This window comes from Eleutherodactylus coqui, chromosome 1 (genome assembly GCF_035609145.1).
Source record: "Eleutherodactylus coqui strain aEleCoq1 chromosome 1, aEleCoq1.hap1, whole genome shotgun sequence".
Classification (NCBI taxonomy): Eukaryota; Metazoa; Chordata; class Amphibia; order Anura; family Eleutherodactylidae; genus Eleutherodactylus; species Eleutherodactylus coqui.
In genome coordinates, this window is record NC_089837.1 from 9,401,201 (window position 1) to 9,418,667 (window position 17,467).

General features: G+C 48.9%; 18 non-coding genes across 18 annotated transcripts; all 18 read right to left on the bottom strand.

Annotated features, from left to right (window-relative positions):
* Positions 1–261: 261 nt before the first annotated feature.
* TRNAG-UCC (transfer RNA glycine (anticodon UCC)) lies at positions 262–333 on the bottom strand. Its single transcript has one exon. It is a non-coding gene; the product is annotated as a tRNA-Gly (tRNA).
* An 879-nt stretch (positions 334–1,212) lies between these two features.
* Positions 1,213–1,284, bottom strand: TRNAG-UCC (transfer RNA glycine (anticodon UCC)). Its single transcript has one exon. It is a non-coding gene; the product is annotated as a tRNA-Gly (tRNA).
* Positions 1,285–2,162: 878 nt separating this feature from the next.
* TRNAG-UCC (transfer RNA glycine (anticodon UCC)) lies at positions 2,163–2,234 on the bottom strand. The gene has a single exon. It is a non-coding gene; the product is annotated as a tRNA-Gly (tRNA).
* An 879-nt stretch (positions 2,235–3,113) lies between these two features.
* On the bottom strand, positions 3,114–3,185 carry TRNAG-UCC (transfer RNA glycine (anticodon UCC)). The gene has a single exon. It is a non-coding gene; the product is annotated as a tRNA-Gly (tRNA).
* Positions 3,186–4,064: 879 nt separating this feature from the next.
* TRNAG-UCC (transfer RNA glycine (anticodon UCC)) lies at positions 4,065–4,136 on the bottom strand. The gene has a single exon. It is a non-coding gene; the product is annotated as a tRNA-Gly (tRNA).
* Positions 4,137–5,025: 889 nt separating this feature from the next.
* TRNAG-UCC (transfer RNA glycine (anticodon UCC)) lies at positions 5,026–5,097 on the bottom strand. The gene has a single exon. It is a non-coding gene; the product is annotated as a tRNA-Gly (tRNA).
* Positions 5,098–5,976: 879 nt separating this feature from the next.
* TRNAG-UCC (transfer RNA glycine (anticodon UCC)) lies at positions 5,977–6,048 on the bottom strand. The gene has a single exon. It is a non-coding gene; the product is annotated as a tRNA-Gly (tRNA).
* An 878-nt stretch (positions 6,049–6,926) lies between these two features.
* TRNAG-UCC (transfer RNA glycine (anticodon UCC)) lies at positions 6,927–6,998 on the bottom strand. The gene has a single exon. It is a non-coding gene; the product is annotated as a tRNA-Gly (tRNA).
* An 888-nt stretch (positions 6,999–7,886) lies between these two features.
* Positions 7,887–7,958, bottom strand: TRNAG-UCC (transfer RNA glycine (anticodon UCC)). Its single transcript has one exon. It is a non-coding gene; the product is annotated as a tRNA-Gly (tRNA).
* Positions 7,959–8,837: 879 nt separating this feature from the next.
* TRNAG-UCC (transfer RNA glycine (anticodon UCC)) lies at positions 8,838–8,909 on the bottom strand. The gene has a single exon. It is a non-coding gene; the product is annotated as a tRNA-Gly (tRNA).
* An 889-nt stretch (positions 8,910–9,798) lies between these two features.
* TRNAG-UCC (transfer RNA glycine (anticodon UCC)) lies at positions 9,799–9,870 on the bottom strand. The gene has a single exon. It is a non-coding gene; the product is annotated as a tRNA-Gly (tRNA).
* Positions 9,871–10,749: 879 nt separating this feature from the next.
* TRNAG-UCC (transfer RNA glycine (anticodon UCC)) lies at positions 10,750–10,821 on the bottom strand. The gene has a single exon. It is a non-coding gene; the product is annotated as a tRNA-Gly (tRNA).
* Positions 10,822–12,182: 1,361 nt separating this feature from the next.
* Positions 12,183–12,254, bottom strand: TRNAG-UCC (transfer RNA glycine (anticodon UCC)). Its single transcript has one exon. It is a non-coding gene; the product is annotated as a tRNA-Gly (tRNA).
* An 880-nt stretch (positions 12,255–13,134) lies between these two features.
* Positions 13,135–13,206, bottom strand: TRNAG-UCC (transfer RNA glycine (anticodon UCC)). The gene has a single exon. It is a non-coding gene; the product is annotated as a tRNA-Gly (tRNA).
* Positions 13,207–14,094: 888 nt separating this feature from the next.
* On the bottom strand, positions 14,095–14,166 carry TRNAG-UCC (transfer RNA glycine (anticodon UCC)). Its single transcript has one exon. It is a non-coding gene; the product is annotated as a tRNA-Gly (tRNA).
* An 878-nt stretch (positions 14,167–15,044) lies between these two features.
* On the bottom strand, positions 15,045–15,116 carry TRNAG-UCC (transfer RNA glycine (anticodon UCC)). The gene has a single exon. It is a non-coding gene; the product is annotated as a tRNA-Gly (tRNA).
* Positions 15,117–15,994: 878 nt separating this feature from the next.
* On the bottom strand, positions 15,995–16,066 carry TRNAG-UCC (transfer RNA glycine (anticodon UCC)). Its single transcript has one exon. It is a non-coding gene; the product is annotated as a tRNA-Gly (tRNA).
* Positions 16,067–16,944: 878 nt separating this feature from the next.
* On the bottom strand, positions 16,945–17,016 carry TRNAG-UCC (transfer RNA glycine (anticodon UCC)). Its single transcript has one exon. It is a non-coding gene; the product is annotated as a tRNA-Gly (tRNA).
* Between the last annotated feature and the right edge of the window lie 451 nt (positions 17,017–17,467).

Genomic DNA, 17,467 nt, shown 5'->3' on the forward strand with positions numbered 1-17,467 from the left:
TATCTGGCTAAACCTTCGATAGCTCAGCTGGTAGAGCGGAGGACTGTAGTAGCTAGTTAGCAATCCTTAGGTCGCTGGTTCGATTCCGGCTCGAAGGATGCTTTTGAGTGTCCGATAACCTTGCATGCTTCAACTTGGAGGCTCTCTTGCACAGACTTTGCAGCTGCATACCTCCTGGCCGCACTCTTTTTGAGCCTGACCGCACAACCATTGGCCTCTGGAGAGAGTGTTAACAAGAATACTTCAAAACAAGAGAAACAATGCGTTGGCCGGGAATCGAACCCGGGTCAACTGCTTGGAAGGCAGCTATGCTCACCACTATACCACCAACGCCATAGAATTCGCACCACTTCTCAATCGTGAAAATGCAACTCTCACCCCTAGTGTGACTAAAGCCAACTCTTCTGCTTCGTTAGTGGCTTGACAACAGTCAGACGGTAATGTGGCTTCTCGTAAGAGAGGTTTAAGCAGCAGCAGAGTGGCGCAGCAGGAGCGTGCTGGGCCCATAACCCAGAGGTCGATGGATCGAAACCATCCTCTGCTAGGCGCAGAGTTTTGTATTTTTCATGCTCCCAGGAAAAAGGTACCCCAAAAATTCACTGTCTCGTTCTTTCAGGCCACCCAAAGCCCAGCAAACTCCACTGTCCTTTATATTTCAAGGCACCAAAAAATCCACACTTAAAAAAAAAAAAAAAAAAAGAAACCTTTCTTCTCCCATGGTCAAAGCTTGGTTTAGGCATAATAACATGACTGCGGTGTGACCCGAGTGCCAGAAGCCAGCAACCGTAGAGGGGGATTAGCTCAAATGGTAGAGCGCTCGCTTAGCATGCGAGAGGTAGCGGGATCGATGCCCGCATCCTCCAAAACTTCCACTTGGCACTACCTTCAAATGAAGGGCCAACTTCTTTTTAGTTGGCACTGACACAAAAACCTAGGAAGCAGCTGCACGCATATCTGGCTAAACCTTCGATAGCTCAGCTGGTAGAGCGGAGGACTGTAGTAGCTAGTTAGCAATCCTTAGGTCGCTGGTTCGATTCCGGCTCGAAGGATGCTTTTGAGTGTCCGATAACCTTGCATGCTTCAACTTGGAGGCTCTCTTGCACAGACTTTGCAGCTGCATACCTCCTGGCCGCACTCTTTTTGAGCCTGACCGCACAACCATTGGCCTCTGGAGAGAGTGTTAACAAGAATACTTCAAAACAAGAGAAACAATGCGTTGGCCGGGAATCGAACCCGGGTCAACTGCTTGGAAGGCAGCTATGCTCACCACTATACCACCAACGCCATAGAATTCGCACCACTTCTCAATCGTGAAAATGCAACTCTCACCCCTAGTGTGACTAAAGCCAACTCTTCTGCTTCGTTAGTGGCTTGACAACAGTCAGACGGTAATGTGGCTTCTCGTAAGAGAGGTTTAAGCAGCAGCAGAGTGGCGCAGCGGGAGCGTGCTGGGCCCATAACCCAGAGGTCGATGGATCGAAACCATCCTCTGCTAGGCGCAGAGTTTTGTATTTTTCATGCTCCCAGGAAAAAGGTACCCCAAAAATTCACTGTCTCGTTCTTTCAGGCCACCCAAAGCCCAGCAAACTCCACTGTCCTTTATATTTCAAGGCACCAAAAAATCCACACTTAAAAAAAAAAAAAAAAAAGAAACCTTTCTTCTCCCATGGTCAAAGCTTGGTTTAGGCATGATAACATGACTGCGGTGTGACCCGAGTGCCAGAAGCCAGCAACCGTAGAGGGGGATTAGCTCAAATGGTAGAGCGCTCGCTTAGCATGCGAGAGGTAGCGGGATCGATGCCCGCATCCTCCAAAACTTCCACTTGGCACTACCTTCAAATGAAGGGCCAACTTCTTTTTAGTTGGCACTGACACAAAAACCTAGGAAGCAGCTGCACGCATATCTGGCTAAACCTTCGATAGCTCAGCTGGTAGAGCGGAGGACTGTAGTAGCTAGTTAGCAATCCTTAGGTCGCTGGTTCGATTCCGGCTCGAAGGATGCTTTTGAGTGTCCGATAACCTTGCATGCTTCAACTTGGAGGCTCTCTTGCACAGACTTTGCAGCTGCATACCTCCTGGCCGCACTCTTTTTGAGCCTGACCGCACAACCATTGGCCTCTGGAGAGAGTGTTAACAAGAATACTTCAAAACAAGAGAAACAATGCGTTGGCCGGGAATCGAACCCGGGTCAACTGCTTGGAAGGCAGCTATGCTCACCACTATACCACCAACGCCATAGAATTCGCACCACTTCTCAATCGTGAAAATGCAACTCTCACCCCTAGTGTGACTAAAGCCAACTCTTCTGCTTCGTTAGTGGCTTGACAACAGTCAGACGGTAATGTGGCTTCTCGTAAGAGAGGTTTAAGCAGCAGCAGAGTGGCGCAGCGGGAGCGTGCTGGGCCCATAACCCAGAGGTCGATGGATCGAAACCATCCTCTGCTAGGCGCAGAGTTTTGTATTTTTCATGCTCCCAGGAAAAAGGTACCCCAAAAATTCACTGTCTCGTTCTTTCAGGCCACCCAAAGCCCAGCAAACTCCACTGTCCTTTATATTTCAAGGCACCAAAAAATCCACACTTAAAAAAAAAAAAAAAAAAAGAAACCTTTCTTCTCCCATGGTCAAAGCTTGGTTTAGGCATGATAACATGACTGCGGTGTGACCCGAGTGCCAGAAGCCAGCAACCGTAGAGGGGGATTAGCTCAAATGGTAGAGCGCTCGCTTAGCATGCGAGAGGTAGCGGGATCGATGCCCGCATCCTCCAAAACTTCCACTTGGCACTACCTTCAAATGAAGGGCCAACTTCTTTTTAGTTGGCACTGACACAAAAACCTAGGAAGCAGCTGCACGCATATCTGGCTAAACCTTCGATAGCTCAGCTGGTAGAGCGGAGGACTGTAGTAGCTAGTTAGCAATCCTTAGGTCGCTGGTTCGATTCCGGCTCGAAGGATGCTTTTGAGTGTCCGATAACCTTGCATGCTTCAACTTGGAGGCTCTCTTGCACAGACTTTGCAGCTGCATACCTCCTGGCCGCACTCTTTTTGAGCCTGACCGCACAACCATTGGCCTCTGGAGAGAGTGTTAACAAGAATACTTCAAAACAAGAGAAACAATGCGTTGGCCGGGAATCGAACCCGGGTCAACTGCTTGGAAGGCAGCTATGCTCACCACTATACCACCAACGCCATAGAATTCGCACCACTTCTCAATCGTGAAAATGCAACTCTCACCCCTAGTGTGACTAAAGCCAACTCTTCTGCTTCGTTAGTGGCTTGACAACAGTCAGACGGTAATGTGGCTTCTCGTAAGAGAGGTTTAAGCAGCAGCAGAGTGGCGCAGCGGGAGCGTGCTGGGCCCATAACCCAGAGGTCGATGGATCGAAACCATCCTCTGCTAGGCGCAGAGTTTTGTATTTTTCATGCTCCCAGGAAAAAGGTACCCCAAAAATTCACTGTCTCGTTCTTTCAGGCCACCCAAAGCCCAGCAAACTCCACTGTCCTTTATATTTCAAGGCACCAAAAAATCCACACTTAAAAAAAAAAAAAAAAAAAGAAACCTTTCTTCTCCCATGGTCAAAGCTTGGTTTAGGCATGATAACATGACTGCGGTGTGACCCGAGTGCCAGAAGCCAGCAACCGTAGAGGGGGATTAGCTCAAATGGTAGAGCGCTCGCTTAGCATGCGAGAGGTAGCGGGATCGATGCCCGCATCCTCCAAAACTTCCACTTGGCACTACCTTCAAATGAAGGGCCAACTTCTTTTTAGTTGGCACTGACACAAAAACCTAGGAAGCAGCTGCACGCATATCTGGCTAAACCTTCGATAGCTCAGCTGGTAGAGCGGAGGACTGTAGTAGCTAGTTAGCAATCCTTAGGTCGCTGGTTCGATTCCGGCTCGAAGGATGCTTTTGAGTGTCCGATAACCTTGCATGCTTCAACTTGGAGGCTCTCTTGCACAGACTTTGCAGCTGCATACCTCCTGCCCGCACTCTTTTTGAGCCTGACCGCACAACCATTGGCCTCTGGAGAGAGTGTTAACAAGAATACTTCAAAACAAGAGAAACAATGCGTTGGCCGGGAATCGAACCCGGGTCAACTGCTTGGAAGGCAGCTATGCTCACCACTATACCACCAACGCCATAGAATTCGCACCACTTCTCAATCGTGAAAATGCAACTCTCACCCCTAGTGTGACTAAAGCCAACTCTTCTGCTTCGTTAGTGGCTTGACAACAGTCAGACGGTAATGTGGCTTCTCGTAAGAGAGGTTTAAGCAGCAGCAGAGTGGCGCAGCGGGAGCGTGCTGGGCCCATAACCCAGAGGTCGATGGATCGAAACCATCCTCTGCTAGGCGCAGAGTTTTGTATTTTTCATGCTCCCAGGAAAAAGGTACCCCAAAAATTCACTGTCTCGTTCTTTCAGGCCACCCAAAGCCCAGCAAACTCCACTGTCCTTTATATTTCAAGGCACCAAAAAATCCACACTTAAAAAAAAAAAAAAAAAAACAAAAAAAAAGAAACCTTTCTTCTCCCATGGTCAAAGCTTGGTTTAGGCATGATAACATGACTGCGGTGTGACCCGAGTGCCAGAAGCCAGCAACCGTAGAGGGGGATTAGCTCAAATGGTAGAGCGCTCGCTTAGCATGCGAGAGGTAGCGGGATCGATGCCCGCATCCTCCAAAACTTCCACTTGGCACTACCTTCAAATGAAGGGCCAACTTCTTTTTAGTTGGCACTGACACAAAAACCTAGGAAGCAGCTGCACGCATATCTGGCTAAACCTTCGATAGCTCAGCTGGTAGAGCGGAGGACTGTAGTAGCTAGTTAGCAATCCTTAGGTCGCTGGTTCGATTCCGGCTCGAAGGATGCTTTTGAGTGTCCGATAACCTTGCATGCTTCAACTTGGAGGCTCTCTTGCACAGACTTTGCAGCTGCATACCTCCTGGCCGCACTCTTTTTGAGCCTGACCGCACAACCATTGGCCTCTGGAGAGAGTGTTAACAAGAATACTTCAAAACAAGAGAAACAATGCGTTGGCCGGGAATCGAACCCGGGTCAACTGCTTGGAAGGCAGCTATGCTCACCACTATACCACCAACGCCATAGAATTCGCACCACTTCTCAATCGTGAAAATGCAACTCTCACCCCTAGTGTGACTAAAGCCAACTCTTCTGCTTCGTTAGTGGCTTGACAACAGTCAGACGGTAATGTGGCTTCTCGTAAGAGAGGTTTAAGCAGCAGCAGAGTGGCGCAGCGGGAGCGTGCTGGGCCCATAACCCAAAGGTCGATGGATCGAAACCATCCTCTGCTAGGCGCAGAGTTTTGTATTTTTCATGCTCCCAGGAAAAAGGTACCCCAAAAATTCACTGTCTCGTTCTTTCAGGCCACCCAAAGCCCAGCAAACTCCACTGTCCTTTATATTTCAAGGCACCAAAAAATCCACACTTAAAAAAAAAAAAAAAAAAAGAAACCTTTCTTCTCCCATGGTCAAAGCTTGGTTTAGGCATGATAACATGACTGCGGTGTGACCCGAGTGCCAGAAGCCAGCAACCGTAGAGGGGGATTAGCTCAAATGGTAGAGCGCTCGCTTAGCATGCGAGAGGTAGCGGGATCGATGCCCGCATCCTCCAAAACTTCCACTTGGCACTACCTTCAAATGAAGGGCCAACTTCTTTTTAGTTGGCACTGACACAAAAACCTAGGAAGCAGCTGCACGCATATCTGGCTAAACCTTCGATAGCTCAGCTGGTAGAGCGGAGGACTGTAGTAGCTAGTTAGCAATCCTTAGGTCGCTGGTTCGATTCCGGCTCGAAGGATGCTTTTGAGTGTCCGATAACCTTGCATGCTTCAACTTGGAGGCTCTCTTGCACAGACTTTGCAGCTGCATACCTCCTGGCCGCACTCTTTTTGAGCCTGACCGCACAACCATTGGCCTCTGGAGAGAGTGTTAACAAGAATACTTCAAAACAAGAGAAACAATGCGTTGGCCGGGAATCGAACCCGGGTCAACTGCTTGGAAGGCAGCTATGCTCACCACTATACCACCAACGCCATAGAATTCGCACCACTTCTCAATCGTGAAAATGCAACTCTCACCCCTAGTGTGACTAAAGCCAACTCTTCTGCTTCGTTAGTGGCTTGACAACAGTCAGACGGTAATGTGGCTTCTCGTAAGAGAGGTTTAAGCAGCAGCAGAGTGGCGCAGCGGGAGCGTGCTGGGCCCATAACCCAGAGGTCGATGGATCGAAACCATCCTCTGCTAGGCGCAGAGTTTTGTATTTTTCATGCTCCCAGGAAAAAGGTACCCCAAAAATTCACTGTCTCGTTCTTTCAGGCCACCCAAAGCCCAGCAAACTCCACTGTCCTTTATATTTCAAGGCACCAAAAAATCCACACTTAAAAAAAAAAAAAAAAAAGAAACCTTTCTTCTCCCATGGTCAAAGCTTGGTTTAGGCATGATAACATGACTGCGGTGTGACCCGAGTGCCAGAAGCCAGCAACCGTAGAGGGGGATTAGCTCAAATGGTAGAGCGCTCGCTTAGCATGCGAGAGGTAGCGGGATCGATGCCCGCATCCTCCAAAACTTCCACTTGGCACTACCTTCAAATGAAGGGCCAACTTCTTTTTAGTTGGCACTGACACAAAAACCTAGGAAGCAGCTGCACGCATATCTGGCTAAACCTTCGATAGCTCAGCTGGTAGAGCGGAGGACTGTAGTAGCTAGTTAGCAATCCTTAGGTCGCTGGTTCGATTCCGGCTCGAAGGATGCTTTTGAGTGTCCGATAACCTTGCATGCTTCAACTTGGAGGCTCTCTTGCACAGACTTTGCAGCTGCATACCTCCTGCCCGCACTCTTTTTGAGCCTGACCGCACAACCATTGGCCTCTGGAGAGAGTGTTAACAAGAATACTTCAAAACAAGAGAAACAATGCGTTGGCCGGGAATCGAACCCGGGTCAACTGCTTGGAAGGCAGCTATGCTCACCACTATACCACCAACGCCATAGAATTCGCACCACTTCTCAATCGTGAAAATGCAACTCTCACCCCTAGTGTGACTAAAGCCAACTCTTCTGCTTCGTTAGTGGCTTGACAACAGTCAGACGGTAATGTGGCTTCTCGTAAGAGAGGTTTAAGCAGCAGCAGAGTGGCGCAGCGGGAGCGTGCTGGGCCCATAACCCAGAGGTCGATGGATCGAAACCATCCTCTGCTAGGCGCAGAGTTTTGTATTTTTCATGCTCCCAGGAAAAAGGTACCCCAAAAATTCACTGTCTCGTTCTTTCAGGCCACCCAAAGCCCAGCAAACTCCACTGTCCTTTATATTTCAAGGCACCAAAAAATCCACACTTAAAAAAAAAAAAAAAAAACAAAAAAAAAGAAACCTTTCTTCTCCCATGGTCAAAGCTTGGTTTAGGCATGATAACATGACTGCGGTGTGACCCGAGTGCCAGAAGCCAGCAACCGTAGAGGGGGATTAGCTCAAATGGTAGAGCGCTCGCTTAGCATGCGAGAGGTAGCGGGATCGATGCCCGCATCCTCCAAAACTTCCACTTGGCACTACCTTCAAATGAAGGGCCAACTTCTTTTTAGTTGGCACTGACACAAAAACCTAGGAAGCAGCTGCACGCATATCTGGCTAAACCTTCGATAGCTCAGCTGGTAGAGCGGAGGACTGTAGTAGCTAGTTAGCAATCCTTAGGTCGCTGGTTCGATTCCGGCTCGAAGGATGCTTTTGAGTGTCCGATAACCTTGCATGCTTCAACTTGGAGGCTCTCTTGCACAGACTTTGCAGCTGCATACCTCCTGGCCGCACTCTTTTTGAGCCTGACCGCACAACCATTGGCCTCTGGAGAGAGTGTTAACAAGAATACTTCAAAACAAGAGAAACAATGCGTTGGCCGGGAATCGAACCCGGGTCAACTGCTTGGAAGGCAGCTATGCTCACCACTATACCACCAACGCCATAGAATTCGCACCACTTCTCAATCGTGAAAATGCAACTCTCACCCCTAGTGTGACTAAAGCCAACTCTTCTGCTTCGTTAGTGGCTTGACAACAGTCAGACGGTAATGTGGCTTCTCGTAAGAGAGGTTTAAGCAGCAGCAGAGTGGCGCAGCGGGAGCGTGCTGGGCCCATAACCCAGAGGTCGATGGATCGAAACCATCCTCTGCTAGGCGCAGAGTTTTGTATTTTTCATGCTCCCAGGAAAAAGGTACCCCAAAAATTCACTGTCTCGTTCTTTCAGGCCACCCAAAGCCCAGCAAACTCCACTGTCCTTTATATTTCAAGGCACCAAAAAATCCACACTTAAAAAAAAAAAAAAAAAAAGAAACCTTTCTTCTCCCATGGTCAAAGCTTGGTTTAGGCATGATAACATGACTGCGGTGTGACCCGAGTGCCAGAAGCCAGCAACCGTAGAGGGGGATTAGCTCAAATGGTAGAGCGCTCGCTTAGCATGCGAGAGGTAGCGGGATCGATGCCCGCATCCTCCAAAACTTCCACTTGGCACTACCTTCAAATGAAGGGCCAACTTCTTTTTAGTTGGCACTGACACAAAAACCTAGGAAGCAGCTGCACGCATATCTGGCTAAACCTTCGATAGCTCAGCTGGTAGAGCGGAGGACTGTAGTAGCTAGTTAGCAATCCTTAGGTCGCTGGTTCGATTCCGGCTCGAAGGATGCTTTTGAGTGTCCGATAACCTTGCATGCTTCAACTTGGAGGCTCTCTTGCACAGACTTTGCAGCTGCATACCTCCTGCCCGCACTCTTTTTGAGCCTGACCGCACAACCATTGGCCTCTGGAGAGAGTGTTAACAAGAATACTTCAAAACAAGAGAAACAATGCGTTGGCCGGGAATCGAACCCGGGTCAACTGCTTGGAAGGCAGCTATGCTCACCACTATACCACCAACGCCATAGAATTCGCACCACTTCTCAATCGTGAAAATGCAACTCTCACCCCTAGTGTGACTAAAGCCAACTCTTCTGCTTCGTTAGTGGCTTGACAACAGTCAGACGGTAATGTGGCTTCTCGTAAGAGAGGTTTAAGCAGCAGCAGAGTGGCGCAGCGGGAGCGTGCTGGGCCCATAACCCAGAGGTCGATGGATCGAAACCATCCTCTGCTAGGCGCAGAGTTTTGTATTTTTCATGCTCCCAGGAAAAAGGTACCCCAAAAATTCACTGTCTCGTTCTTTCAGGCCACCCAAAGCCCAGCAAACTCCACTGTCCTTTATATTTCAAGGCACCAAAAAATCCACACTTAAAAAAAAAAAAAAAAAAACAAAAAAAAAGAAACCTTTCTTCTCCCATGGTCAAAGCTTGGTTTAGGCATGATAACATGACTGCGGTGTGACCCGAGTGCCAGAAGCCAGCAACCGTAGAGGGGGATTAGCTCAAATGGTAGAGCGCTCGCTTAGCATGCGAGAGGTAGCGGGATCGATGCCCGCATCCTCCAAAACTTCCACTTGGCACTACCTTCAAATGAAGGGCCAACTTCTTTTTAGTTGGCACTGACACAAAAACCTAGGAAGCAGCTGCACGCATATCTGGCTAAACCTTCGATAGCTCAGCTGGTAGAGCGGAGGACTGTAGTAGCTAGTTAGCAATCCTTAGGTCGCTGGTTCGATTCCGGCTCGAAGGATGCTTTTGAGTGTCCGATAACCTTGCATGCTTCAACTTGGAGGCTCTCTTGCACAGACTTTGCAGCTGCATACCTCCTGGCCGCACTCTTTTTGAGCCTGACCGCACAACCATTGGCCTCTGGAGAGAGTGTTAACAAGAATACTTCAAAACAAGAGAAACAATGCGTTGGCCGGGAATCGAACCCGGGTCAACTGCTTGGAAGGCAGCTATGCTCACCACTATACCACCAACGCCATAGAATTCGCACCACTTCTCAATCGTGAAAATGCAACTCTCACCCCTAGTGTGACTAAAGCCAACTCTTCTGCTTCGTTAGTGGCTTGACAACAGTCAGACGGTAATGTGGCTTCTCGTAAGAGAGGTTTAAGCAGCAGCAGAGTGGCGCAGCGGGAGCGTGCTGGGCCCATAACCCAAAGGTCGATGGATCGAAACCATCCTCTGCTAGGCGCAGAGTTTTGTATTTTTCATGCTCCCAGGAAAAAGGTACCCCAAAAATTCACTGTCTCGTTCTTTCAGGCCACCCAAAGCCCAGCAAACTCCACTGTCCTTTATATTTCAAGGCACCAAAAAATCCACACTTAAAAAAAAAAAAAAAAAAAGAAACCTTTCTTCTCCCATGGTCAAAGCTTGGTTTAGGCATGATAACATGACTGCGGTGTGACCCGAGTGCCAGAAGCCAGCAACCGTAGAGGGGGATTAGCTCAAATGGTAGAGCGCTCGCTTAGCATGCGAGAGGTAGCGGGATCGATGCCCGCATCCTCCAAAACTTCCACTTGGCACTACCTTCAAATGAAGGGCCAACTTCTTTTTAGTTGGCACTGACACAAAAACCTAGGAAGCAGCTGCACGCATATCTGGCTAAACCTTCGATAGCTCAGCTGGTAGAGCGGAGGACTGTAGTAGCTAGTTAGCAATCCTTAGGTCGCTGGTTCGATTCCGGCTCGAAGGATGCTTTTGAGTGTCCGATAACCTTGCATGCTTCAACTTGGAGGCTCTCTTGCACAGACTTTGCAGCTGCATACCTCCTGGCCGCACTCTTTTTGAGCCTGACCGCACAACCATTGGCCTCTGGAGAGAGTGTTAACAAGAATACTTCAAAACAAGAGAAACAATGCGTTGGCCGGGAATCGAACCCGGGTCAACTGCTTGGAAGGCAGCTATGCTCACCACTATACCACCAACGCCATAGAATTCGCACCACTTCTCAATCGTGAAAATGCAACTCTCACCCCTAGTGTGACTAAAGCCAACTCTTCTGCTTCGTTAGTGGCTTGACAACAGTCAGACGGTAATGTGGCTTCTCGTAAGAGAGGTTTAAGCAGCAGCAGAGTGGCGCAGCGGGAGCGTGCTGGGCCCATAACCCAGAGGTCGATGGATCGAAACCATCCTCTGCTAGGCGCAGAGTTTTGTATTTTTCATGCTCCCAGGAAAAAGGTACCCCAAAAATTCACTGTCTCGTTCTTTCAGGCCACCCAAAGCCCAGCAAACTCCACTGTCCTTTATATTTCAAGGCACCAAAAAATCCACACTTAAAAAAAAAAAAAAAAAAGAAACCTTTCTTCTCCCATGGTCAAAGCTTGGTTTAGGCATGATAACATGACTGCGGTGTGACCCGAGTGCCAGAAGCCAGCAACCGTAGAGGGGGATTAGCTCAAATGGTAGAGCGCTCGCTTAGCATGCGAGAGGTAGCGGGATCGATGCCCGCATCCTCCAAAACTTCCACTTGGCACTACCTTCAAATGAAGGGCCAACTTCTTTTTAGTTGGCACTGACACAAAAACCTAGGAAGCAGCTGCACGCATATCTGGCTAAACCTTCGATAGCTCAGCTGGTAGAGCGGAGGACTGTAGTAGCTAGTTAGCAATCCTTAGGTCGCTGGTTCGATTCCGGCTCGAAGGATGCTTTTGAGTGTCCGATAACCTTGCATGCGCCACTTGCATGCGCCGGGAATCGAACCCGGGTCAACTGCTTGGAAGGCAGCTATGCTCACCACTATACCACCAACGCCATAGAATTCGCACCACTTCTCAATCGTGAAAATGCAACTCTCACCCCTAGTGTGACTAAAGCCAACTCTTCTGCTTCGTTAGTGGCTTGACAACAGTCAGACGGTAATGTGGCTTCTCGTAAGAGAGGTTTAAGCAGCAGCAGAGTGGCGCAGCGGGAGCGTGCTGGGCCCATAACCCAGAGGTCGATGGATCGAAACCATCCTCTGCTAGGCGCAGAGTTTTGTATTTTTCATGCTCCCAGGAAAAAGGTACCCCAAAAATTCACTGTCTCGTTCTTTCAGGCCACCCAAAGCCCAGCAAACTCCACTGTCCTTTATATTTCAAGGCACCAAAAAATCCACACTTAAAAAAAAAAAAATTCCGGCTCGAAGGATGCTTTTGAGTGTCCGATAACCTTGCATGCTTCAACTTGGAGGCTCTCTTGCACAGACTTTGCAGCTGCATACCTCCTGGCCGCACTCTTTTTGAGCCTGACCGCACAACCATTGGCCTCTGGAGAGAGTGTTAACAAGAATACTTCAAAACAAGAGAAACAATGCGTTGGCCGGGAATCGAACCCGGGTCAACTGCTTGGAAGGCAGCTATGCTCACCACTATACCACCAACGCCATAGAATTCGCACCACTTCTCAATCGTGAAAATGCAACTCTCACCCCTAGTGTGACTAAAGCCAACTCTTCTGCTTCGTTAGTGGCTTGACAACAGTCAGACGGTAATGTGGCTTCTCGTAAGAGAGGTTTAAGCAGCAGCAGAGTGGCGCAGCGGGAGCGTGCTGGGCCCATAACCCAAAGGTCGATGGATCGAAACCATCCTCTGCTAGGTTGCAGAGTTTTGTATTTTTCATGCTCCCAGGAAAAAGGTACCCCAAAAATTCACTGTCTCGTTCTTTCAGGCCACCCAAAGCCCAGCAAACTCCACTGTCCTTTATATTTCAAGGCACCAAAAAATCCACACTTAAAAAAAAAAAAAAAAAAAGAAACCTTTCTTCTCCCATGGTCAAAGCTTGGTTTAGGCATGATAACATGACTGCGGTGTGACCCGAGTGCCAGAAGCCAGCAACCGTAGAGGGGGATTAGCTCAAATGGTAGAGCGCTCGCTTAGCATGCGAGAGGTAGCGGGATCGATGCCCGCATCCTCCAAAACTTCCACTTGGCACTACCTTCAAATGAAGGGCCAACTTCTTTTTAGTTGGCACTGACACAAAAACCTAGGAAGCAGCTGCACGCATATCTGGCTAAACCTTCGATAGCTCAGCTGGTAGAGCGGAGGACTGTAGTAGCTAGTTAGCAATCCTTAGGTCGCTGGTTCGATTCCGGCTCGAAGGATGCTTTTGAGTGTCCGATAACCTTGCATGCTTCAACTTGGAGGCTCTCTTGCACAGACTTTGCAGCTGCATACCTCCTGGCCGCACTCTTTTTGAGCCTGACCGCACAACCATTGGCCTCTGGAGAGAGTGTTAACAAGAATACTTCAAAACAAGAGAAACAATGCGTTGGCCGGGAATCGAACCCGGGTCAACTGCTTGGAAGGCAGCTATGCTCACCACTATACCACCAACGCCATAGAATTCGCACCACTTCTCAATCGTGAAAATGCAACTCTCACCCCTAGTGTGACTAAAGCCAACTCTTCTGCTTCGTTAGTGGCTTGACAACAGTCAGACGGTAATGTGGCTTCTCGTAAGAGAGGTTTAAGCAGCAGCAGAGTGGCGCAGCGGGAGCGTGCTGGGCCCATAACCCAGAGGTCGATGGATCGAAACCATCCTCTGCTAGGCGCAGAGTTTTGTATTTTTCATGCTCCCAGGAAAAAGGTACCCCAAAAATTCACTGTCTCGTTCTTTCAGGCCACCCAAAGCCCAGCAAACTCCACTGTCCTTTATATTTCAAGGCACCAAAAAATCCACACTTAAAAAAAAAAAAAAAAAACAAAAAAAAAGAAACCTTTCTTCTCCCATGGTCAAAGCTTGGTTTAGGCATGATAACATGACTGCGGTGTGACCCGAGTGCCAGAAGCCAGCAACCGTAGAGGGGGATTAGCTCAAATGGTAGAGCGCTCGCTTAGCATGCGAGAGGTAGCGGGATCGATGCCCGCATCCTCCAAAACTTCCACTTGGCACTACCTTCAAATGAAGGGCCAACTTCTTTTTAGTTGGCACTGACACAAAAACCTAGGAAGCAGCTGCACGCATATCTGGCTAAACCTTCGATAGCTCAGCTGGTAGAGCGGAGGACTGTAGTAGCTAGTTAGCAATCCTTAGGTCGCTGGTTCGATTCCGGCTCGAAGGATGCTTTTGAGTGTCCGATAACCTTGCATGCTTCAACTTGGAGGCTCTCTTGCACAGACTTTGCAGCTGCATACCTCCTGGCCGCACTCTTTTTGAGCCTGACCGCACAACCATTGGCCTCTGGAGAGAGTGTTAACAAGAATACTTCAAAACAAGAGAAACAATGCGTTGGCCGGGAATCGAACCCGGGTCAACTGCTTGGAAGGCAGCTATGCTCACCACTATACCACCAACGCCATAGAATTCGCACCACTTCTCAATCGTGAAAATGCAACTCTCACCCCTAGTGTGACTAAAGCCAACTCTTCTGCTTCGTTAGTGGCTTGACAACAGTCAGACGGTAATGTGGCTTCTCGTAAGAGAGGTTTAAGCAGCAGCAGAGTGGCGCAGCGGGAGCGTGCTGGGCCCATAACCCAAAGGTCGATGGATCGAAACCATCCTCTGCTAGGCGCAGAGTTTTGTATTTTTCATGCTCCCAGGAAAAAGGTACCCCAAAAATTCACTGTCTCGTTCTTTCAGGCCACCCAAAGCCCAGCAAACTCCACTGTCCTTTATATTTCAAGGCACCAAAAAATCCACACTTAAAAAAAAAAAAAAAAAAGAAACCTTTCTTCTCCCATGGTCAAAGCTTGGTTTAGGCATGATAACATGACTGCGGTGTGACCCGAGTGCCAGAAGCCAGCAACCGTAGAGGGGGATTAGCTCAAATGGTAGAGCGCTCGCTTAGCATGCGAGAGGTAGCGGGATCGATGCCCGCATCCTCCAAAACTTCCACTTGGCACTACCTTCAAATGAAGGGCCAACTTCTTTTTAGTTGGCACTGACACAAAAACCTAGGAAGCAGCTGCACGCATATCTGGCTAAACCTTCGATAGCTCAGCTGGTAGAGCGGAGGACTGTAGTAGCTAGTTAGCAATCCTTAGGTCGCTGGTTCGATTCCGGCTCGAAGGATGCTTTTGAGTGTCCGATAACCTTGCATGCTTCAACTTGGAGGCTCTCTTGCACAGACTTTGCAGCTGCATACCTCCTGGCCGCACTCTTTTTGAGCCTGACCGCACAACCATTGGCCTCTGGAGAGAGTGTTAACAAGAATACTTCAAAACAAGAGAAACAATGCGTTGGCCGGGAATCGAACCCGGGTCAACTGCTTGGAAGGCAGCTATGCTCACCACTATACCACCAACGCCATAGAATTCGCACCACTTCTCAATCGTGAAAATGCAACTCTCACCCCTAGTGTGACTAAAGCCAACTCTTCTGCTTCGTTAGTGGCTTGACAACAGTCAGACGGTAATGTGGCTTCTCGTAAGAGAGGTTTAAGCAGCAGCAGAGTGGCGCAGCGGGAGCGTGCTGGGCCCATAACCCAGAGGTCGATGGATCGAAACCATCCTCTGCTAGGCGCAGAGTTTTGTATTTTTCATGCTCCCAGGAAAAAGGTACCCCAAAAATTCACTGTCTCGTTCTTTCAGGCCACCCAAAGCCCAGCAAACTCCACTGTCCTTTATATTTCAAGGCACCAAAAAATCCACACTTAAAAAAAAAAAAAAAAAAGAAACCTTTCTTCTCCCATGGTCAAAGCTTGGTTTAGGCATGATAACATGACTGCGGTGTGACCCGAGTGCCAGAAGCCAGCAACCGTAGAGGGGGATTAGCTCAAATGGTAGAGCGCTCGCTTAGCATGCGAGAGGTAGCGGGATCGATGCCCGCATCCTCCAAAACTTCCACTTGGCACTACCTTCAAATGAAGGGCCAACTTCTTTTTAGTTGGCACTGACACAAAAACCTAGGAAGCAGCTGCACGCATATCTGGCTAAACCTTCGATAGCTCAGCTGGTAGAGCGGAGGACTGTAGTAGCTAGTTAGCAATCCTTAGGTCGCTGGTTCGATTCCGGCTCGAAGGATGCTTTTGAGTGTCCGATAACCTTGCATGCTTCAACTTGGAGGCTCTCTTGCACAGACTTTGCAGCTGCATACCTCCTGGCCGCACTCTTTTTGAGCCTGACCGCACAACCATTGGCCTCTGGAGAGAGTGTTAACAAGAATACTTCAAAACAAGAGAAACAATGCGTTGGCCGGGAATCGAACCCGGGTCAACTGCTTGGAAGGCAGCTATGCTCACCACTATACCACCAACGCCATAGAATTCGCACCACTTCTCAATCGTGAAAATGCAACTCTCACCCCTAGTGTGACTAAAGCCAACTCTTCTGCTTCGTTAGTGGCTTGACAACAGTCAGACGGTAATGTGGCTTCTCGTAAGAGAGGTTTAAGCAGCAGCAGAGTGGCGCAGCGGGAGCGTGCTGGGCCCATAACCCAGAGGTCGATGGATCGAAACCATCCTCTGCTAGGCGCAGAGTTTTGTATTTTTCATGCTCCCAGGAAAAAGGTACCCCAAAAATTCACTGTCTCGTTCTTTCAGGCCACCCAAAGCCCAGCAAACTCCACTGTCCTTTATATTTCAAGGCACCAAAAAATCCACACTTAAAAAAAAAAAAAAAAAAGAAACCTTTCTTCTCCCATGGTCAAAGCTTGGTTTAGGCATGATAACATGACTGCGGTGTGACCCGAGTGCCAGAAGCCAGCAACCGTAGAGGGGGATTAGCTCAAATGGTAGAGCGCTCGCTTAGCATGCGAGAGGTAGCGGGATCGATGCCCGCATCCTCCAAAACTTCCACTTGGCACTACCTTCAAATGAAGGGCCAACTTCTTTTTAGTTGGCACTGACACAAAAACCTAGGAAGCAGCTGCACGCATATCTGGCTAAACCTTCGATAGCTCAGCTGGTAGAGCGGAGGACTGTAGTAGCTAGTTAGCAATCCTTAGGTCGCTGGTTCGATTCCGGCCCGAAGGATGCTTTTGAGTGTCCGATAACCTTGCATGCTTCAACTTGGAGGCTCTCTTGCACAGACTTTGCAGCTGCATACCTCCTGGCCGCACTCTTTTTGAGCCTGACCGCACAACCATTGGCCTCTGGAGAGAGTGTTAACAAGAATACTTCAAAACAAGAGAAACAATGCGTTGGCCGGGAATCGAACCCGGGTCAACTGCTTGGAAGGCAGCTATGCTCACCACTATACCACCAACGCCATAGAATTCGCACCACTTCTCAATCGTGAAAATGCAACTCTCACCCCTAGTGTGACTAAAGCCAACTCTTCTGCTTCGTTAGTGGCTTGACAACAGTCAGACGGTAATGTGGCTTCTCGTAAGAGAGGTTTAAGCAGCAGCAGAGTGGCGCAGCGGGAGCGTGCTGGGCCCATAACCCAGAGGTCGATGGATCGAAACCATCCTCTGCTAGGCGCAGAGTTTTGTATTTTTCATGCTCCCAGGAAAAAGGTACCCCAAAAATTCACTGTCTCGTTCTTTCAGGCCACCCAAAGCCCAGCAAACTCCACTGTCCTTTATATTTCAAGGCACCAAAAAATCCACACTTAAAAAAAAAAAAAAAAAAGAAACCTTTCTTCTCCCATGGTCAAAGCTTGGTTTAGGCATGATAACATGACTGCGGTGTGACCCGAGTGCCAGAAGCCAGCAACC